The sequence below is a fragment of the Dama dama genome, chromosome 19 (assembly GCF_033118175.1).
Source record: "Dama dama isolate Ldn47 chromosome 19, ASM3311817v1, whole genome shotgun sequence".
Classification (NCBI taxonomy): domain Eukaryota; kingdom Metazoa; phylum Chordata; class Mammalia; order Artiodactyla; family Cervidae; genus Dama; species Dama dama.
The window spans coordinates 4,212,790-4,231,095 of NC_083699.1; the positions used below are offsets into that span (position 1 = coordinate 4,212,790).

Genomic DNA, 18,306 nt, shown 5'->3' on the forward strand with positions numbered 1-18,306 from the left:
TGGGAGGTTAGTAAAAGATGTCAATTTTTTTTTTCTCCATCATGGAAAGCTTGAGCTCTCTCCGTGGGATACACAGTCACATGAAGTAGGAAATTATGTAAAGACATTATCTCTACCTCCTCCCACTTTTAGAACTGTGACATTTTCTCTGGGCCCTGGCCATTATTATTATTATTTTTTTTTTGCTCTAATTACTACCGTTCTGGGAAGCAGTTGGAACAGGGCAGTAGGCTTGGCCACAGTGGAAGATCTTAGTCAAGGGATTGAAGCCATGTGTTAAAAATACTGTACTTGACGGGACTTCAGACCTTCACTCTGATCCCATTCCATGTCTAGGTCTGCTCCACCGAACCTGGGAGCCAGGATCTCAGGGTTCTAGCCACCGCTTCGTCACTAGTCAGTGTGACAAAAAGTCCTTTGACATCCCAGAGCTTCAGAAATTTAACTCAAAACAATGTGTTGTTTTTTTTTTTTTTTAAAAACAATCTATAAATTCCCCTTCCATCTCTCACAGTCTTTGGCTTTAAAACTTTCAAAGCCTTCTATTGTATTTTGATGATTAATGCAGCTTTCCAAAAGAGTTCTTTAGCATCCAGATCAGAATGCCTCACCTGTGTTCTAAAATAGTTTCTTTCCCTTTGTCTGTCACTCTCAGTCCCTTTTTATATTTTTTCCTCATCCTCCTTCTAAAACAGAGACTTTTTTCTTTCCCTGAATGGAACCTGAACTCCTGTGTTGATTCAAAAATAGAACTAGAAGTTTCTCTGGAAACCACTTCTCCCCATCTAGGTATGAGTGCCTGGGACAGCCAGTCTCCATTTCAGCATTGGTTCTAATGGTCCCCAACCTCTGTTCCCAGAGCATCCTTCCTTCCTTAGTAGGTAAGTTTCCCTGCTCTGCTATTTCCCCTTAAGCTCTAGGCTGGGGCTTAACTCTCTGTGTTCTTGCACTGAACAAGTGGAGTGAAGTGTTTGGTTCTCCTACTCAGAGTTCACAGGGTAAATCTTTCTCATGGATTTTCCTTCCTAATCACCCAACATTCTTAAACACTTGGCATTCTGCTCTGTTCAAGTGATTGGGGCCAGATTCAGGCAGAGTCTAAGTTTTAGGTGTCAGAGTGAACAGGAGTGCTGGGTGAATGGGGAGAGGGCCTGGCAGGCCCCGGGGCCCCGGGGGCCCTCAGAATACTAACAAGGCTGAAGGGAGAGGCTCAGAGGCAGCCTTGCTCTTGGCAAGCCCAGGCAGGGTTCCCTTTGATGTGAAGTCTTGCTTGATATTGCTTTGTGTGTCTGCATTTGTCCTTGGCAGGCAGAAGGCAGTTCCTTTCCAACAATGAGGTGCCCTTGTGTATTGCTGCCATCCACTGAAACAGTGATGCATGCAAGCTGCTCCCAGGGTGACAGGCAAGTGCAGGGGGGAGGCTGGGGCTGACGGGAGGGGTGGGGAGGACGCTCAAGGAGAGCCAGGTGCCGAGCGTGTTAAACAAGGAAGCTGAGACAGGCCTGGGAGTTTGTACCAGTGCTCTCAAAACCTTTTACCTTGAAGTAGGAACAATTTGAGAGAGATACACAGTAATTAGGAGCAAAATGTTGAAAGTGATTTCCTTTGATTGAAACACAAAGAGGTTTAGAAATGTGGATTGCAATTGCCTCAAGTTATTCTGGGTCACATAGTGGCTTGTGAATATTAATAATTACAATCGGCTAGATTTTGTGGATGTTATTAGTGCTGTCCTCTAAATAGTTCCAGTTTTCCACCCTTTTAAGTACAAAGTGGATTGTACTTCCCGGTCTCCTTGTGGCTGGGCAGAGCCATGTGACTAGTCCTAGCCAATGAATGGAAGTGAAATGGGTCTCTTCCTGGCGAGAGTGTTGAATTACTGATGCAAGGCTTTCTGGAGCTCTCTTTCCTCTTGGGATTGGGGACCGCCAGTATTCAATGCGGTCGTTTCTCCATCAGCCTGAGCCTTTAAATAACTATAATGTCAGGGTTTCCCTGCCAACCTACAAGGGACAAGTAGCATGAACAAGAAATCAACCCTTTTAGTTTAAAGTCACTCATATTTGAAGGTTGTTTGTTACAGCAGCATAACCTGGACTATCGTAATTGCTGAAGACACAGAAGATGCCCCTTTCCTTGTCCTGTTGCTTGGAGATCAGATACTGCATTATATCGAACTGATCCTTGACTTCCAAGGGAAACCATCCTCACTCCATTCAGGCAATAGGAGCTTTTACAGCCAGGGAATTTCTCGAGGGAGGGGCGCTGTAAGTCAGCTGTCTGTGGTTGCATCTCTAAGCCTGAAGCTTGGGAAGCCCAAGGTGTTGTAGATAAGAGCCATGATAGGTCCCAGAAGATGCAGGAAGATGTTCATCGGGTCTCAAAGAAAACCGAGAGAGAAACTTTATCAACAGAATATGTGAATTTTGTCTCTCTTCATATATTTCTATGGTCAGATGACTTCAGTCCCTGGGCTTCTTTAATATGAGAGTGGAAAAAGTGGAAAAGGAAAAAAAAAAATATGGTTGGAGAAAACTCACACATTAAAAATAACTCTGAAAGAATACTGGCAAAATTTTAAGAGATGCAGTTTATATTACAGAAAGTATTTTTCAGCCCTGGTAAGGCGCAGCAGAAGGGACATTGGTTGGAGATTCATCTGAGGTATACAGAGGGCTGCAGTCAGTCCAACAAAGCTTCACGGAAGATATTTTCAAGAACTATTGGACATTTGGAAGGAAGGATAGAACAGTGGGTCAGGAGAAGGGCATTACAACCTAAAGCCCTTTTGGGGAAAGGACCTAGAAATTCAAGATGACTCTAGAAGAAGACATTACAGAAGTTTGGCCTGAGGGATGTTCAATTTTTAGGTAGACAAGTGAGACAGGAAATTTAGGTGCTCAGAGGTAGACTGATAAAGAATTTTTAAGTAACTGTTGCTAGGAGAATTACTCCAAGAAAAATGCCCCAGGAAGGGAGAGAGGGTAATAACCAAAACATGACAAAAACAGTAGCATTAAGGTTATAACCGTGGATGAGGGTGGTGTCTGAGAGGCCAAGGAAAGGGAAACTGCCAGTCTCCATGTGAGGGAAGACTGGATGCTGCAGTGATGTGGCTGAAAGTGTTAACTGTCCTCCCATATCTCTCCTTGCCCCCTTCCTTAATGGCAGTCCCTATTTTTAGTTGAGTGCCCAGCTGTGCGGGATAAAGATTACCTTGCTCTCCTTCCTCTTCACACAGATGTGACCGCGGGGCGAAAAGGACATTGGTGTCCTTGGTAGTGCCCAAAGACCTCTGACTTCAGCTTCTTTTCTTCCAGCCCACAGTGGCTTGTCTCCCTTGAGTGACTGTCTCCCTCTGCAATGCGAGTTTCTTCGTCTCTTGTTCCTGCCAAGGTTCTGTGCAGGAAACAGAAACGATTTTAGGTACCTCATGGAGAAAGGAATTGAACACAGGGAACTGAGCGCCACTAAATGACTGGAAGAGTTCAGTGTAAGTGAGGCGGTCCTGTTAGATGGAAGGCTAGTGGCACTGCTAGATTTTGAGGTGATAACCCTGTAACTCTGAGCAAGAGGGCAGGAGTTCACTGTCAACACCCAGAGTCAAGGAACCACTGCCAATTTCACGGGTGCTCCATATCCGTGAGAAAGAAAAAGTGAAAGTGAATTCGCTCAGTCGTGTCCGACTCCTTGCGACCCCATGGACTGTAGCCCACCAGGCTCCTCTGTCTGTGGGATTCTCCAGGCAAGAACACTGGAGTGGGTTTGCCATTTCCTTCTCCAGGAGATCTTTCCAACCCAGGGATCGAACCCGGGTCTCCCGCATTGCGGGCAGACGCTTTACCATCTGAGCCAGCCGGGAAGCTCCATATCTGTGAAGCTGGTCACAACACAGCGGGCTGTGAAGTCTGTCCACTGCAGAAATTCATTTCTGCCAGAACCTATCACTGATGCAGAAATAAAAGTGGCCTCCACCTGCATTTCATCTTCTAAATCTCATGGGAGGCATCTCGAACCCTGGCAGCAAGGGCGCAGAGAAACGTAAATGTGAGCCTTCCAGTCTCTGTGACGCAGGGAGCAGGCAGAAGGAGATGGATATGGATAATGAGTGCCGACAAAGCATACCTGGTCCATCCCTTGTTTGTCCCCCCCCGGAGATGTCAGATATTCTCCATAACTTTCTTAGATGACTTCCTTGCTCATGTGTGTCTGTGATAGCCAATTTCTGTAAGGGACTCAAAAAACCATTGATAGTCCTCATTATCTACCAAATGAAGTCCAAGTGCCTTCTTTTAAACCTAACGGTTTCTTGGAAACCTAAGGTTTTCAACCTTATCTCTCATTTTTCTACTTAATGAGCTCTTATGGACCAGAAAAACTGAATTGGTTTCTAACCTCTAAACATCTGCCTCTATTTTCTGCCACCAACATTTTAGCTACTGTTTCTTCTCCCTAGGATGTTCTTCTTCCCATCTCCCGAGCTCAGATGTTACCTCCTCTAGGAAGCCTTTCTTGATGCCCTACAGCTGGGAAACTCCTTCATATAGCAGAATCCCTGGCACTTGATCTATATTCCTGCCATGGAATTTAAAACAGTCCATCATGTATGACAGCTTTTGTTTAAAAATCATTTCTTCTCTAGCAGACCAAGAACCATAGAGGAGTTATTTCTTATTTTTATTTTTTATTTCTTATTTGTTTTTGATCCCCCGCAGTGTCATAGTGCTTATCAAGTGAATAAATGCAAACCAGGAAGTCAGTTATTATTCTCAAACATTTTATAATCCAATAGTCAGATTTTTAAAAAACACTTTCACTGTTCCTTAGCATATGAAATCTGAAGTTCTTTGCCCAAATTTCATGCTCTGCAGCGAACTGACACTCCTGACATCCCACCCCATAATTTTTTAACTTTCAGTGCCAATAAATAAGCTGCTTTGTTCTCCCCACATGTCTTGTTCATCTTTCATTTCCTGTTATTGCAGCTTGGTGTGTCATTTATATGATGTCATTTTCCATTTGCTCCTAAACCCCAAATAAGATGGGAATGCCTCTTTAATGTCTATAGCAATAAAAAAAAAAAAAAACAATTAACAGATTGTGTTTCTGTGTTTCCAACCTAAAAAAGTGAAAAGTGAAAGTTAGTCAACTTTGGCTACCTGATGCGAAGAGTTGACTCATTTGAAAAGACCCTGAAGCTGGGAAAGATTGAAGGCGGGAGGAGAAGGGGACAACAGAGGATGAGATGGCTGGATGGCATCACTGACTCAATGGACATGAGTTTGAGTAAACTCCGGGAGTTGGTGATGGACAGGGAGGCCTGGCGTGCTGCAGTCCATGGGGTCACAAAGAGTCGGACACGACTGAGTGACTGAACTGAACTGAACTGAGTCACTCAGTCGTGTCTGACTCTTTGTGACCCCACGGACTGTAGCCCAACAGGCTCCCTGTCCTTAGAGTTCTCCAGGCAAGAATACTGGAGTGAGCTGCCTGACCCAGGGATCAAACCCAGGTCTCCCGCATTGCAAGTGGACTACCAATTGAGCCACCAGGAAACCCACAATTAATGCAAAAGATGTAGCTTGATTATACATGATGAAGAATATATTTCACAGGTATATTTTAAAATTCGTTTTCAGGTGACTCTATTCACTAACTCTTTTTATTTATGAAACACCTCTAATTATAATGCAAGTCATAGACCTTAATCTTCTTTATCAAGCAGAATACTTTACACATGGTGAGTGAATAAAAGTGGCTGAGTCGTGGCCGGTTCTTTGTGATCCCATGGACCGTACAGTCCCTGGAATTCTCCAGGCCAGAGTACTGGAGTGGGTAGCCTTGCCCTTCTCCAGGGGATTTTCCCAACCCAGGGATCGAATCTGGGTCTCCCACATTGCAGGCAGATTCTTGACCAGCTGAGCCACAAGGGAAGCCCTTAAACATGGAATTAGACACAAAAAATTATAATTTAATTGTACCCTTTTTCTGCTCAATGTGAAATTTACTCTTTATTAAAACAACAGTGGGACTTCCCTGGTGGCCCAGTGGTTAAGAACACGCCTGCCAATGCAGGGGACACGGGTTGGATCCTGGTCCAGGAAGATTCCGCATGCCATGGGGCAGCTGGACCTGTGTGCCACAATTGCAGAAGCCCGCGTGCCCTAGAGCCTATGCTCTGCAACAAGAGAAGCTGCTACAACGAGAAGCCCAAGCACTGCAGCCGGAGAGTAGTGCCCACGCGCTGCAACTAGAGAAAACCCATGCACAGTAACAAAGACCCATCATGGCCAAAGATAGTTTTAAAAACAGCGTTTGTAAATGTTCTGGTTTCCTTCCTCAGGTGCATGTTTTACATGCCCCTCCCTTCAACTAGTTCACAGTTTCTTCAAAGGAAAGTAACCTTCCTTCCCTTGAACTTTTATCCTTTTGTGTCTAACCCACTGCACCTAGTATTCTAATCTTTAAACAGTAAGAATTCAAATAAGGTTTATTTCAAGTCATTACTATGAAAAATAGCATGAAGGAAGTTATCATTGATTTGTTTGTGCAATGTTATTCCTTCAAACATTATCCAAGCAACTGCCTCCCACTGTTCAATGAAAGAATCATTTTTCTAGATATTTGTAAGAATATACCTGTCTATTATATGAAAAATAACATGGTCTGAGGCTACAAAATGAGTAGACTTATAAGCAGTAATAGAGTTACATAAATCTGGGCTGCACATGCAATCATAGAGACAGAGGCAAAGTGCTAGGGGAATAGAGTGGAAAGAATGATTACCTCTACTTGAGGCTCATCTCCACCAGAGAACATCTGTCTGTCAGGCATACGTCTTGGGTATGCTTCTGAATTTGTATAAGGAGCACTTAACCCTCCTCTCTCACTAGTAGGTTGTTAAAGCATCTGAATCTGCTCTTATCAGCAACGTAGGTTTTCATGTTCAGGTAGGTTTGTGCTGGAGATTACAGCCTTTCACTCCTGTGGTCTCATTTTCATTCAAAGTCCAGTTGTGGGAACTGATATTTACAAAGGAGTAGTTCAAGAGCATTGCCACCCAGGCATTACTCTAGATAGGCTAAATGTTGCCCTTGGATTAAACAAGATCATAACAAGGCTGTGGACTTGAGTTTTGATTCCTTGTAGGCCTCCCTTTTCCAAATTTGTGCCTTAGCCTAAACCATCAGCCTACAGAAAGAAACATAAAGTTCCATGGGATGCTATGGTACTTTCTGCTGCATTTATTTACTGCAGCCATTGATGTTTAGGGCAAAGTCTGAGGAATCACACAGTATCCTCCTTTTGATTACACCCAGAAGTGAGGCTGCTCTACATCAGGAAAAACTGTTCATACTGTGTGCAGAAGACATTAACCCAAAGCCATTCCCAAGGCCTTTGCTTCCCCTCGTTTCTCTGTAAAGGCCATAAAGGCATTGCTCACTTTTCCGGTCTCTCTTGTAGTGAAGGGGAAATCATATGATCCAGTTGTGGCCATGAAACACAGAAAGAAGTGTGCAAGGAAGCCTCTAGGGTAGCGATTGCTTTCCTGATGAAAAATACATGTAAGAGGAGAGCTCTCTAGCCTCTCCTTTACCTCGTCTCCCTACCTTGATTATGGATGTGATGTCTGGAGTTGCAGCAGTCCACTTGGGGCAGCGAGGCTACAAAGTGAAAAAAACTCAACACCCTAAGGATAGCAGGGAAGATAGAGAAAGCCTGGGCCTCTGACAACATGACTGAACAACTGCCCATCTATGTACTTCTTGTTAAGCAAGAAAAATAACCACTGATTCATTTCAAGCATTAGTTGTGCTTTCTGTTACTTGCAGCCTAACATATAATTACTTTTTATTTTATAGATTGTTATCAATCTTGTAATTAAGACTGTCTTTGTCTTAGCTTTGGTTACTAGAAAGTTACAAAATTGTAACTGATGTCCACCATGAGAATATATGCTCTGTTAATTTTTTTTCTGGATTTTGTGGGGGTTTTACCCATGCTTTTATTTCACCCCAATTCCTCCAAGTATTTATCTTGTTATTTTGTATTATATGCATATATGAGTGGAATTTTTTTTCTAGAACAGAACAAGGTATAAATAAATAATACATAAACAAAAAATTCAACTGGAAGATTGAGGAAGTCATTATTTGAATAAGGTTTTCACAGAGGGACAACAGCTGTGCTTCACTCTTTAGTTAAAATTCAGTAATTACAATAACTCCTGAGATTGTAATGGAAGTGAATCAGTAAGCAGTTCAAATAGTGGGCTATTAAAAAATTGTATCTCTATTAAATTCAGAACTCTAAGATCTTACAGTAGGGGGAACACAGACTTCAGGAGATCCATAAACCTTCTGACATAAACAGAATTCTGTTTATACACACATATGTGCATTTTCCTGGGTAAAAGCCTGAAACTTTCATCAAATATGCAAAGTCTGTTATTCAGAATAAGCTAAAGAACTTCTGGGTTAAGTTACATTTACCCTTTTTGAGTCCCCCCCCTACCCCCCACCCCAGAATCACCATTTTGGTTCCTTTGGATTTTCGCACTTCTGTCAAGATGCTACACTCTGTCACAGTGTTGGTGCCTGCTTCATCCTGAGGGTACACACTCCATCGGTGTTAGTTGACTTGCACTGACATTTAATTATTTACACTGCGTTTGGTGTCTGGAATGGCAGTCTCTGGTTGATCATTCTGGAGGCTCTGAATCCATCGGCTGCATCCCAGAGGGCTTGGTGTGTTGTAGACCCACAAATCAAAGTAGTGTGAGGGAGGAGGAAAATAATTCCCATCTAGGATAATGCATTTTTCATGAGAAACAGGTCATTAAGAACCATTGCCTGGTGCTCACTCTCATTCTACCTTTTCATCTTTCCTCTCTTGTCAAATTATTGTGCCTCCTTCTTCTTCTCTCTGTGTTTCCCCTCTGCTTTATTTCTCTGTATTTGATTATCCTGCCATCTCCGTCTTTCTAATATATTTAAATGATTCCTACACGATATGCATCTTTGAACTATTTTCTGGCCTGACTTTTGTTAAGAACACACATCACATGTCCATCACATGGCATCTGTCTCTTCATTTGCTATTGTACACGATACTCACATTCTAGCTGATATAGTGCATTGATTTTCCCAAACTTATAATTTCAATTCCCAACACATCAAAAGACAATGCTCATATCCTGTTTTTCCATGATACTTTGATACTCCCTGAAGATTTCATTTTGCTGCCCATTGTCATATTTTTCTGTTCCCTCTTACGTCTGTGAATACAGACTCAATAATTTACTTGTGCCAATTTTCTGTTCTGACATGCAAATTCCGTGGCAGTTTCCTCCCAAATGATAGACTTGAAGTGATCAAATCCATCACATTTCTCAGAGCAGCTTTCTCTTCTCTGGTTAAAATCATGGGTGGGTTTAAGTGAGTCAGACATTTTTGAGGAAGGAGATTTCTGTCATGAGAGAAGTGATACCATGAGGGAAAAAATATATCTCACTGAAAACGCCTTTCGTATTTCTGTTGACAGTTCTTTTTTTTAAAGCAACTGAGTCAGTTATAATTTTTACTAAAATTTAATTACATGCAGAGAGTAAACATCTGGAAATCATCCTGGATAATCAGTGTGAACTTCTACGGTAAATCAAAGACTTATATGCCAGAGTTTAGAGATTACAGTCTTAATGATCTGTATGTTATTCATAAAAGCCTTTGTTTTCAATCTGTCTTTAAGATATAATTTGAATTCAAGGCATTTATGAAACAGGAAACTTGTCACTTTATTTCTTCCTTTATGTGTATCTCCCTTGGGACAGTGGGGTTGTTGGAAGAGGGGGTTAAGTACTGCTTTGTTTTTGGTGTGTAAGCTTCTTTCTTTAACTCATTTATTTGTGAAATTTAAGAAGCAATAGGGATTCTGAGTCAGACAAGTAAGCTGGAAAACAATAAAACTTGAAAACCACCTAGATGTGAAATCCCCTGAAACGAAGGAATGCTTCCAACATTAAGCTCTCTGTAAGCATGAACTATAAGTGATAACATTCCAAAATTAGCTTGTGAAGGAAGGGTCATAATAGGAAACTTGATCATCTGAAATTAACCCAACCTACTAACCTAAAATAATAGCCTCCACCCCTATCCAACATGACCTAAAAATAATAGATTGCATCTCACCCTAAAGTAACTTGGCTTGAGCCCAGGAATTAATAAATACGTGACACTCAGAATTGCAGCCAAAAAAAGAAGCGGCATTCTCTTTCTTGTGATCTGTCACAGTGCGGTAAGCCTCCCCGGCTCGCTAATCCTAATTAATGTTCATCATCTACACGGCGTTCCAATATGAAAAGCAGAGTGGTGACACTCTTCGCTAGGAATCAGGCTTTCAAGAGGCTGCAGTTTCAGGAGGTGTGTCTTAAACTCTCTATTCTGAGTTCTCCATTCTCTAAGGGATTATGTGTCTTCACTCTGAAAGCTGGTAACCTAAGGAATTAAAAGGCTGAGACAGAAAAGAAAAGCTAGCACAAGGAAAATGCTTGTTTTTTATTTTTTTCATTTTACACGAAAGTGTCATATGGATATAAGCCAGAAAATGCTAGAGTTAGGAGAATAAGAGGTCTAAAATAGTAAAGAGTGGGGAGAGGCGAGGAAGAGATGAAGGGATAGAAAGTAATGGAGAAGAAAAAAAACATTGACTAAAAGGGAGAAGCCAACAGAAGACACACAGATGATTCTGACTTTTGTGGGCCATGGGCACTTTTGCCTTGCAGGTTTCTTTCTCCATAAGAAGATATTAAAAATTAGATGTTACTACAGCATTGGAATAAAGGTGAATATATTGATTTTTTAACCTGAAAGCTCATTTTTTCATCTGATTAAAAAAAAAAATAAAAACATTTTTGTGTGCTTCCATATTATTATGGGCCCAAGGCACCTTTCTCTTACGCCTGCTGGAGAAATAGGCATTATAGACAGAATGAGGGGGAGAGAGCAAGAACTCTGCTCAAAAGTGGGGGAAAGAGCTTACAGTAGCAACATACAAATTAAATAAATACAGATATCAGTGCATCGCCATAGTCTAAACCTAAATTACATGTTAAGATATTCTTAATCATGCCAGCCTAGCTTTACTGAACCATGGGCTAATGTCACATGCTTTATCTTTTCGTTCCACACAACAGCCTGAAAGTTAAGCAGATGAAGATGTAGGGCCGCTCACATGTTCTGTGTCCTTGCAAGGCTCAGTACCCAGTTTTTAATGGAGCTTCTCAAGCTTATGGGGCTTCCCTGGTGGCTCAGCTGGTAAAGAATCCACCTGCAATGTGGGAGATCTAGGTTCAACCCCTGGGTGGGGAAGGTCCCCTGGAGAAGGAAAGGGCTACCCACTCCAGTATTCTGACCTGGTAAATTCCATGGACTGTGTATTCCATGGGGTCACAAAGAGTTGGACACGACTGAGAGACTTTCATTTCACTTCACTTCTCAATATTATATTTGCTTCAAGCCCTCCAAACCTGAACCTGTCCATACAGATGGAAGTGTATAGTCAATGTGTAGACCAACTGCATCCCCTGCGGTTCGCCATCTGGCTCACTGAAACACAGAAAACCTGTGATCTGTAGACTGTTCAGAGTCACAGGGCCACTCAGTTAAAGGATAGCCTTAATAAGATCGAGTTTGACTAAGAAAACTCTTGAGTCATAGGTTAAAATTGGGTGCAATCATAAGTGTAATGTGCCTGCTGTGCCTAGAATTCTATGTTCAGCCAGTGTTTCCCAGGTAATCATATCCTCAGCTTTAGCTGTCACCCAGTGGCTGGTGACCAACAAATGTGCAGCTTCAGTTGTTTAATTTAGGATGCTTTCAACCGTCGTTAACAAGATCCTCACCCAATGATCACAGGAAGACACATGAATGAACGCTCCTGTGAGAGGCCATCAAGAGACAGAAAACACTTCCAAGATGGCTGGTGCGTAGATTCAACAACATCATCAAGGACACGGCTTCTCTCTCTCCACTCTCCAGTCTTCAGTGTTGGCCTCATCCTGTAGCTTGGTTACCTTTTTTGCTGCAGGAAGACTGTAAAGAGCACTGAGGCTGTAGGCTTCCTCACCCAAATCCATTGAGAGAAAGCCTGGCTTCCCGTGCCTTTCCTAGAAGCCGCCTGCAAACACCTTATTGCCTCTCACTGATGGAAATTAGATCACGTGACTTTTCCTGAACTAATTTCTAACAAGTAGGATGATTTTTGGATCAGCACTCTCAGATCAATCAGGCTTTCCTTTGAGATGAGGTGCATTTCCTGAATCACTTTGAAAGAGTAGTAGGTTGGACACTGGGGAGTCTGCAACAACGTCTGCAGCATCAGCTCCAGACCTGGTCTGCTAATTGCCCCATGAGCATCTCCCCATCTCACCATCCACAGTGGTATTTGGCACAACCTGTTCAAAGCTGAACTCATGGTCTGCCTCTAGAGACTGTTCTTCCTCCCAGGTGACTTAGTTGGAAAAATACAAAACCAGAACTCAGAAAATAATCTTCAACTCCTCTTACTTCTTCACCTCCCTCATTACCCAATTATCAAGGCTAATCCCGCCTTGATGTACCCACCACCAGCATCCTTAGCATCACCCTATTTCATCCCCTCATTACTCCTTTACTTGAATTATTGCACATGGCCTCCTACACAGCTTACTTTGACCCGTATCCCCGTTGCTACCAGACGTATGCTTCCAGATGGAGGAATAAGGGAAAGAACACTCACGCCACTACTTTACATGACTTCCATTAGTAGCTCCCCATTAGCTTCTGGATACAACTCATTTATTCAACATATACTTACATGGGGTTGCCTTATGTCAGACTCTGGGCTCAGTGAGATGAATCAAAGGATGAATAAAATCGATGGGGTCCCTGCCTTCATTGGAGTTAACAGTCTAGGGGACTATGGAGGGTGTGGCTATGAGGACTTCTAAAGGGAAGTCCTGATCCGATTTGTTAACAGTCTAGGGAACTATGGAGGGTGTGGATATGAGGACTTCTAAAGGGAAGTCCTGATCCGGTTTGTTTGTTTTAATTTATTTATCTGGCTGCACCAGGTCTTAGTTGTGGCATGTGAACTCTTAGTTGCAGCATGTGGGATCTAGTTCCCTGATCAGGGTTGGAACCCGGGCCCTCTGTATTGGGAACTGAAGTTTTAACTGCTAAACCACCAAGGAGGTCCCCTAATGCAGTTTTTATAGGAAATCGGCACTTTGAGCTTGTGTAGGGGAGCTGGGAAAAGAGCAACTCGGAAGCAGTGCTCCCAGAATCCACAGAATTTCTGGAATCTTAATAAATTACTTGTATTGTCCTCATAACTGTTTATGTCCCCATCTCTTCCTTTAGACTATGGTCTTGTTCATGTTTATATCTCCAAAGCCTAAAATTTCTGTGCAGCTTATTTTTTCATGTCATCTATCTGCTTATTTTTTCCTACCTTGGCTCTTCCCACCAAAAAAAAAAAAAAAAGTCCCTTCCACCAAAAAAAAAAAACCCCAAACCAAAAAACCTGATCCACAGTAGAAATGCAAAAAGTACTGAACACCTTTAGAAGTAAAAAGACCCCGAGACCCAGAAAGTTTAGACCTGTTGACCAATGTCAACAAAGTAAAATTCTTTTGAAAACTTTTCCTCTGAAAATTGGAAGAGTTATCATGAAAGGTGAGTTCCCAATCACAGGAAGTATCTGAGACAGGCACTAGATTTGTGGGTCATTGGTTATCTAAAATTACTACAGACGGTGACTGCAACCATGAAATTAAAAGACACTTACTCCTTGGAAGGAAAGTTATGACCAACCTAGACAGTATATTAAAAAGCAGAGACATTACTTTGCCAACAAAGTCCATCTAGTCAAGGCTATGGTTTTTCCAGTAGTCATGTATGGATGTGAGAGTTGGACTATAAAGAAAGCTGAGCACCAAAGAACTGATGCTTTTGAACTGTGGTGTTGGAGAAGACTCTTGAGAGTCCCTTGGACTGCAAGGAGATCCAACCAGTCCATCCTAAAGGAGATCAGTCCTGGGTGTCCATTGGAAGGACTGATGCTGAAGCTGAAACTCCAGTATTTCAGCAATCTGATGCAAAGAACTGACTCATTTGAAAAGACCCTGTGGCTGGGAAAGATTGAAGGTGGGAGGAGAAGGGGACGACAGAGGATGAGTCAGCATCACCGACTCAATGGACATGAGTTTGAGTAAACTCCAGGAGTTGGTGATGGACAGGGAGGCCTGGTGTGCTGCAATTCATGGGGATGCAAAGAGTCGGACGACTGAGCAACTGAACTGAATTGGTAATCCTTAGGTTCTTGTGGTCTTGTCCAAGCTGTGATTCTACAAAGCACAGTACAGATTAGTGATCCATAATCCCTTACAGAATTTCTTAACTTCAATACATTTTACAGTGATTTTATCTCTTATGTTCAAGATTTTAGCTATTGCAGGGAATTTTGGGTTAATATCTATAAATAGTATTTATCTAAAGAAGTTAAAAAGTCTACAAGCTAGTACATACTCTAGGGAGAATCCAAAATTGTGTTTATATAATGTAAGTTTACCTTTTAGGATACAAATGTGTTTGATAAAGACAGCACATTTTTAATTTTGTCCAGGAAAGCAGTTTCCAGTGAGTGAGTTGTGTTGAATGCCTTCAAAGAAGAATGCAACTTCTGGAAATCCCATGGAGGCAGCCAAAGTTGTCAATGAAACAAGAAATAACCTTGAGGGATATTTTAATATATGAATGTTCTTAAAGAGTATGCTAAAATCATGTCAAATATCTCTCACCAGTATCAACAATTTGTGAGGCTTGACATGCAGCTGAAATACTCAGGATGCAAAAACATTAAATGACCAAAGGCTGCACATTGCCTTAGGATGCCCCTTGGATTCTGAAGTGAAATTTTTATATAATTGAAGTTCATAACTTTTCACTGGACATTCTACATCCAAATTGTAATTAAAGTAATTGTGAAAATTATTGTTCTTATTGTGTCTGTGTAACCAAAATTTCTGGAATACATTTTGTATGGAGCAGGGTGAAATCATCCTTTAAGGTAAAAAAAGAAAGCAAAAAACTTTGAAGATATTTTGATAGAATTTTCCTCTCATAAAAACCTTTTGATCTAATCTATGATATCTACCTGAATAGCATTGCACACATTCTACTTTATCTATTTAAAGAGTTACTTGTAGATTCTATGAAGAGCATTTTCTACCTCTCTTGAAATGCCAGAAATATTTCTAAACCCATGAGATATGTTAATATTTTTCTAAAAATCACCTAGTTAAATGCTGCCTTTCCAGGCATTTTCTGCTTTGTGGTAATGAACTGCAAAGACCTGGCAATTCAACTCTCAATTATAAACAAAGCCTACTTGTCTTAAAACTTGGTCAAGACAGAGCTCTATCCATAAATCTCATTTCAAATTGTGCCTAGTAATTTGCTTTGTGTTTGTGGAAAGACACAGCTTGTTAATAGTAGGGCTCAAATACTAAACTTAGAAAGAGCATCCGAGAGGAAGAACCCAAGGTAAACAGAAACTTCCAAAAGTTGTAAATAACAGAAGACACACAGATGATGTGTATTTCATCGAGTTGCCACATCATAGGCTCATAGTAAATGAGTACAACATGGCTTGAGACCTGTGTGTACAGTTTCTCTATTACCTAACGCAGTGTAGACACACTTACCACACTCCAATCCTTGCTTCCACCAAGAAAAGTAAACAGTGTCATGACATCATTCACAGCCAATCAAAGCTCAGCCACGAGGACAAAGGAAGTGTTGGGAGAATCCTTTTGCAACTCAGAGTCAGGGTGAGCAGGCAGGTTTGATAAGTTGTCCTAACACATCCCTGGGGGTTTCTGAGTTGTATTTATAAAATAGCATTTGCTGGTGGCTCAAAAACTGTCCTAGGAGGTGGGCAACATGTCACATTCCACAGGAGCAGCGATTGTGGTGACGGACCTAAGGTGACCAGGAACAACCTTTGTTCATTGTTCCATCACATGACTCTATAATAAATATTAGTCATCCAATGTACACATAGGATGTGGTGAGGCTTCCTGAGAGGGCAAAACCTTCTTCCAGGGGTCAGAGTACACTCCCTGTTCTAGTCAGATCCCTAATCAGGTTGGCTATCTTCACGTCGGGAAAAAACCACAGCTTTCCCATTAAGCAGAAGCTGTCACAGGGCAGCAGCATTGGGTGCCTGTATATTACCATCGCTTTCAAGTTCTCCTTTTTCCTTCTGAGTCCCAGACAGTTCATGGTTCCCTGGTTTTGATTAAACCAGATTGTATTTTAAAGTTTTGCTTCTGTCTCTTATCTAGCCTGCCCTAAGTTAATATAAAATGTTCCGAATGATCTCACCTTGTGGTTTCATTGACTGGAGATACCGCAAAGCCAGGAGGCACTTCTATTATCCTTGGAGGCACGGGCTCTCTATCTCTTCCGTTCTCCATGAGAACACAGTTCTCTCATCCCAGGGCTGTAGATCCTGTACCAGACTATAGCAGAAGTTTAAAAACAAAAAAAGGACACTACGATATCAGCAACACAGAAACACTGTATTATTTCTTTGGCTGATTTTTACTTATAAATATATTGTGGTTTTGACTTTGTCCTGAGGTACAATAGCCTGTTTTCCTAAAACTCTCAATATATAGGACAGATCATACTTTATCTCTTCCTATTCAAAAAATGAGTAGAGAGTTAGAACTGATACAAAAAACTGGCACTTGGGACTTCCTGGGTGGTCCAGTGGTTGAGAATCTGCCTGCCAATGCAAATGATGTGGGTTCGATCCCTGGTCTGGGAAGATCCCACATGCCACGGGGCAACTGAGCTCTGTGCCCCAACTACTGAGCCTGTGGACCCTGGAGCCCCAGGCTCTGCAACAAGAGGAGCCAAAGAACTGAGAAGCCCATGCACCACAGGGAGAGAAAGCCTGCTTGTAGCAACAAAGACCAGAGCAGCCAAAAATTCATTCATTCACTCATTTAAAAATGAGATAGAGAAAGAAAGAACTGGCACTTGATACCTACTTGGGGTTGATGGAGAAAAATAATTACACATCATATACTCAGAGAAGATACTCTGAGCAGATTTGTTGTTTCATCTCTAAGTCATGTCTATGTCAACCCTTCTGCGACCCCATGGATGTAGCCTGCCAGGCTCCTCTGTCCATGGGATTTTGCAGGCAAGAATACTGGAGTGGGCTGCCATTTCCTTCTCCAGTGGATCTTCCCAACCCAGGACTGAACCTGCAGCTCCTGCATTAGCAGATGAATTCTTTACCACTGAACCACCAGAGAAGCCCCGAACAGCTTTACTGACTAGCAATATACCCATTTTATAGATACTGCCACACAGAAGATAGAGCCTGAGGGAAGGTAGTTCCTTCTTTATGGATGTTGCCTTTCTAAGGTTGTAAAGACAGAGGTTTGACAGAGGCCAGGATCCTGTCTGGACAGCCTGGTGACTGTAGCAAGACTTTCTCTTAGTTCCCATCGCATTCTTCACTTCAACCAAGCACTTCACGCTTGCTCTGATCCTCCTAGACCTAGAGACATATTAATAATTAGAACTCAGTGGCTATCCAGAGTCTCTTGATATATTTTAAATTCCTCCACCTTGAATAAAAAGCTTTCTTAGTGACACTGGCATTTAATAAGATCTACAGCTGGTTCTGCACGTAAGGAGCTTGAAACTCACCACTCTGTCCTAACAAGCAAAAAGATGAACAGACTGCAAAATCAACGATTCTTCTTGGATCTGTAAGAGCAGGGAGGACACAGTTAAAACCACTGCTCCTCAAATGGAAGAGACAGACAAGCAAACACAGGGAGTCGCTGCTTACCAGAGCAGACTTGGGAATGGAGACCACCCGAAGGCAGGAAAACCTGATCTGTAATTGATGAATTGCCGGAGGCCAAGCGAGAACAAGTCTGAGGGTTAAAAACCCCAGGAGGATCCAGTCATAGAGGGACTTACACTATTGTTAAGGTTTTCCTCCAGGAGCTTGACCAGGTCCCCAAAGTAAATATTGAAGGAAAATCTGTTTGTGTTTCCTGGAGGAGAAGGGGAAAAGAAACTATTTTGAAATATACCACGGCATTCTGTTCTTAACAAAGACTGCCCTTAGGGACAAACTATCTAATCAGACCGTGTCTGCTAGAAGTGTGTGTGTGTGTGTGTGTGTGTGTGTGTGTGCGCGCGCGCGCACGCGCGCCCAGTCCTTTCTTGTGCTTGG

At 42.1% G+C, this 18,306-nt stretch overlaps 1 long non-coding RNA gene across 1 annotated transcript; it reads right to left on the reverse strand.

Annotated features, from left to right (window-relative positions):
- Nucleotides 1–1,791: 1,791 nt before the first annotated feature.
- On the reverse strand, nt 1,792–18,087 carry LOC133073849 (uncharacterized). The gene is made up of 5 exons (XR_009697053.1): nt 17,914–18,087; nt 17,769–17,828; nt 16,425–16,561; nt 3,217–3,399; nt 1,792–2,477 (listed from the first exon to the last, which is right to left on the reverse strand). It is a non-coding gene; the product is annotated as an uncharacterized LOC133073849 (long non-coding RNA).
- Between the last annotated feature and the right edge of the window lie 219 nt (nt 18,088–18,306).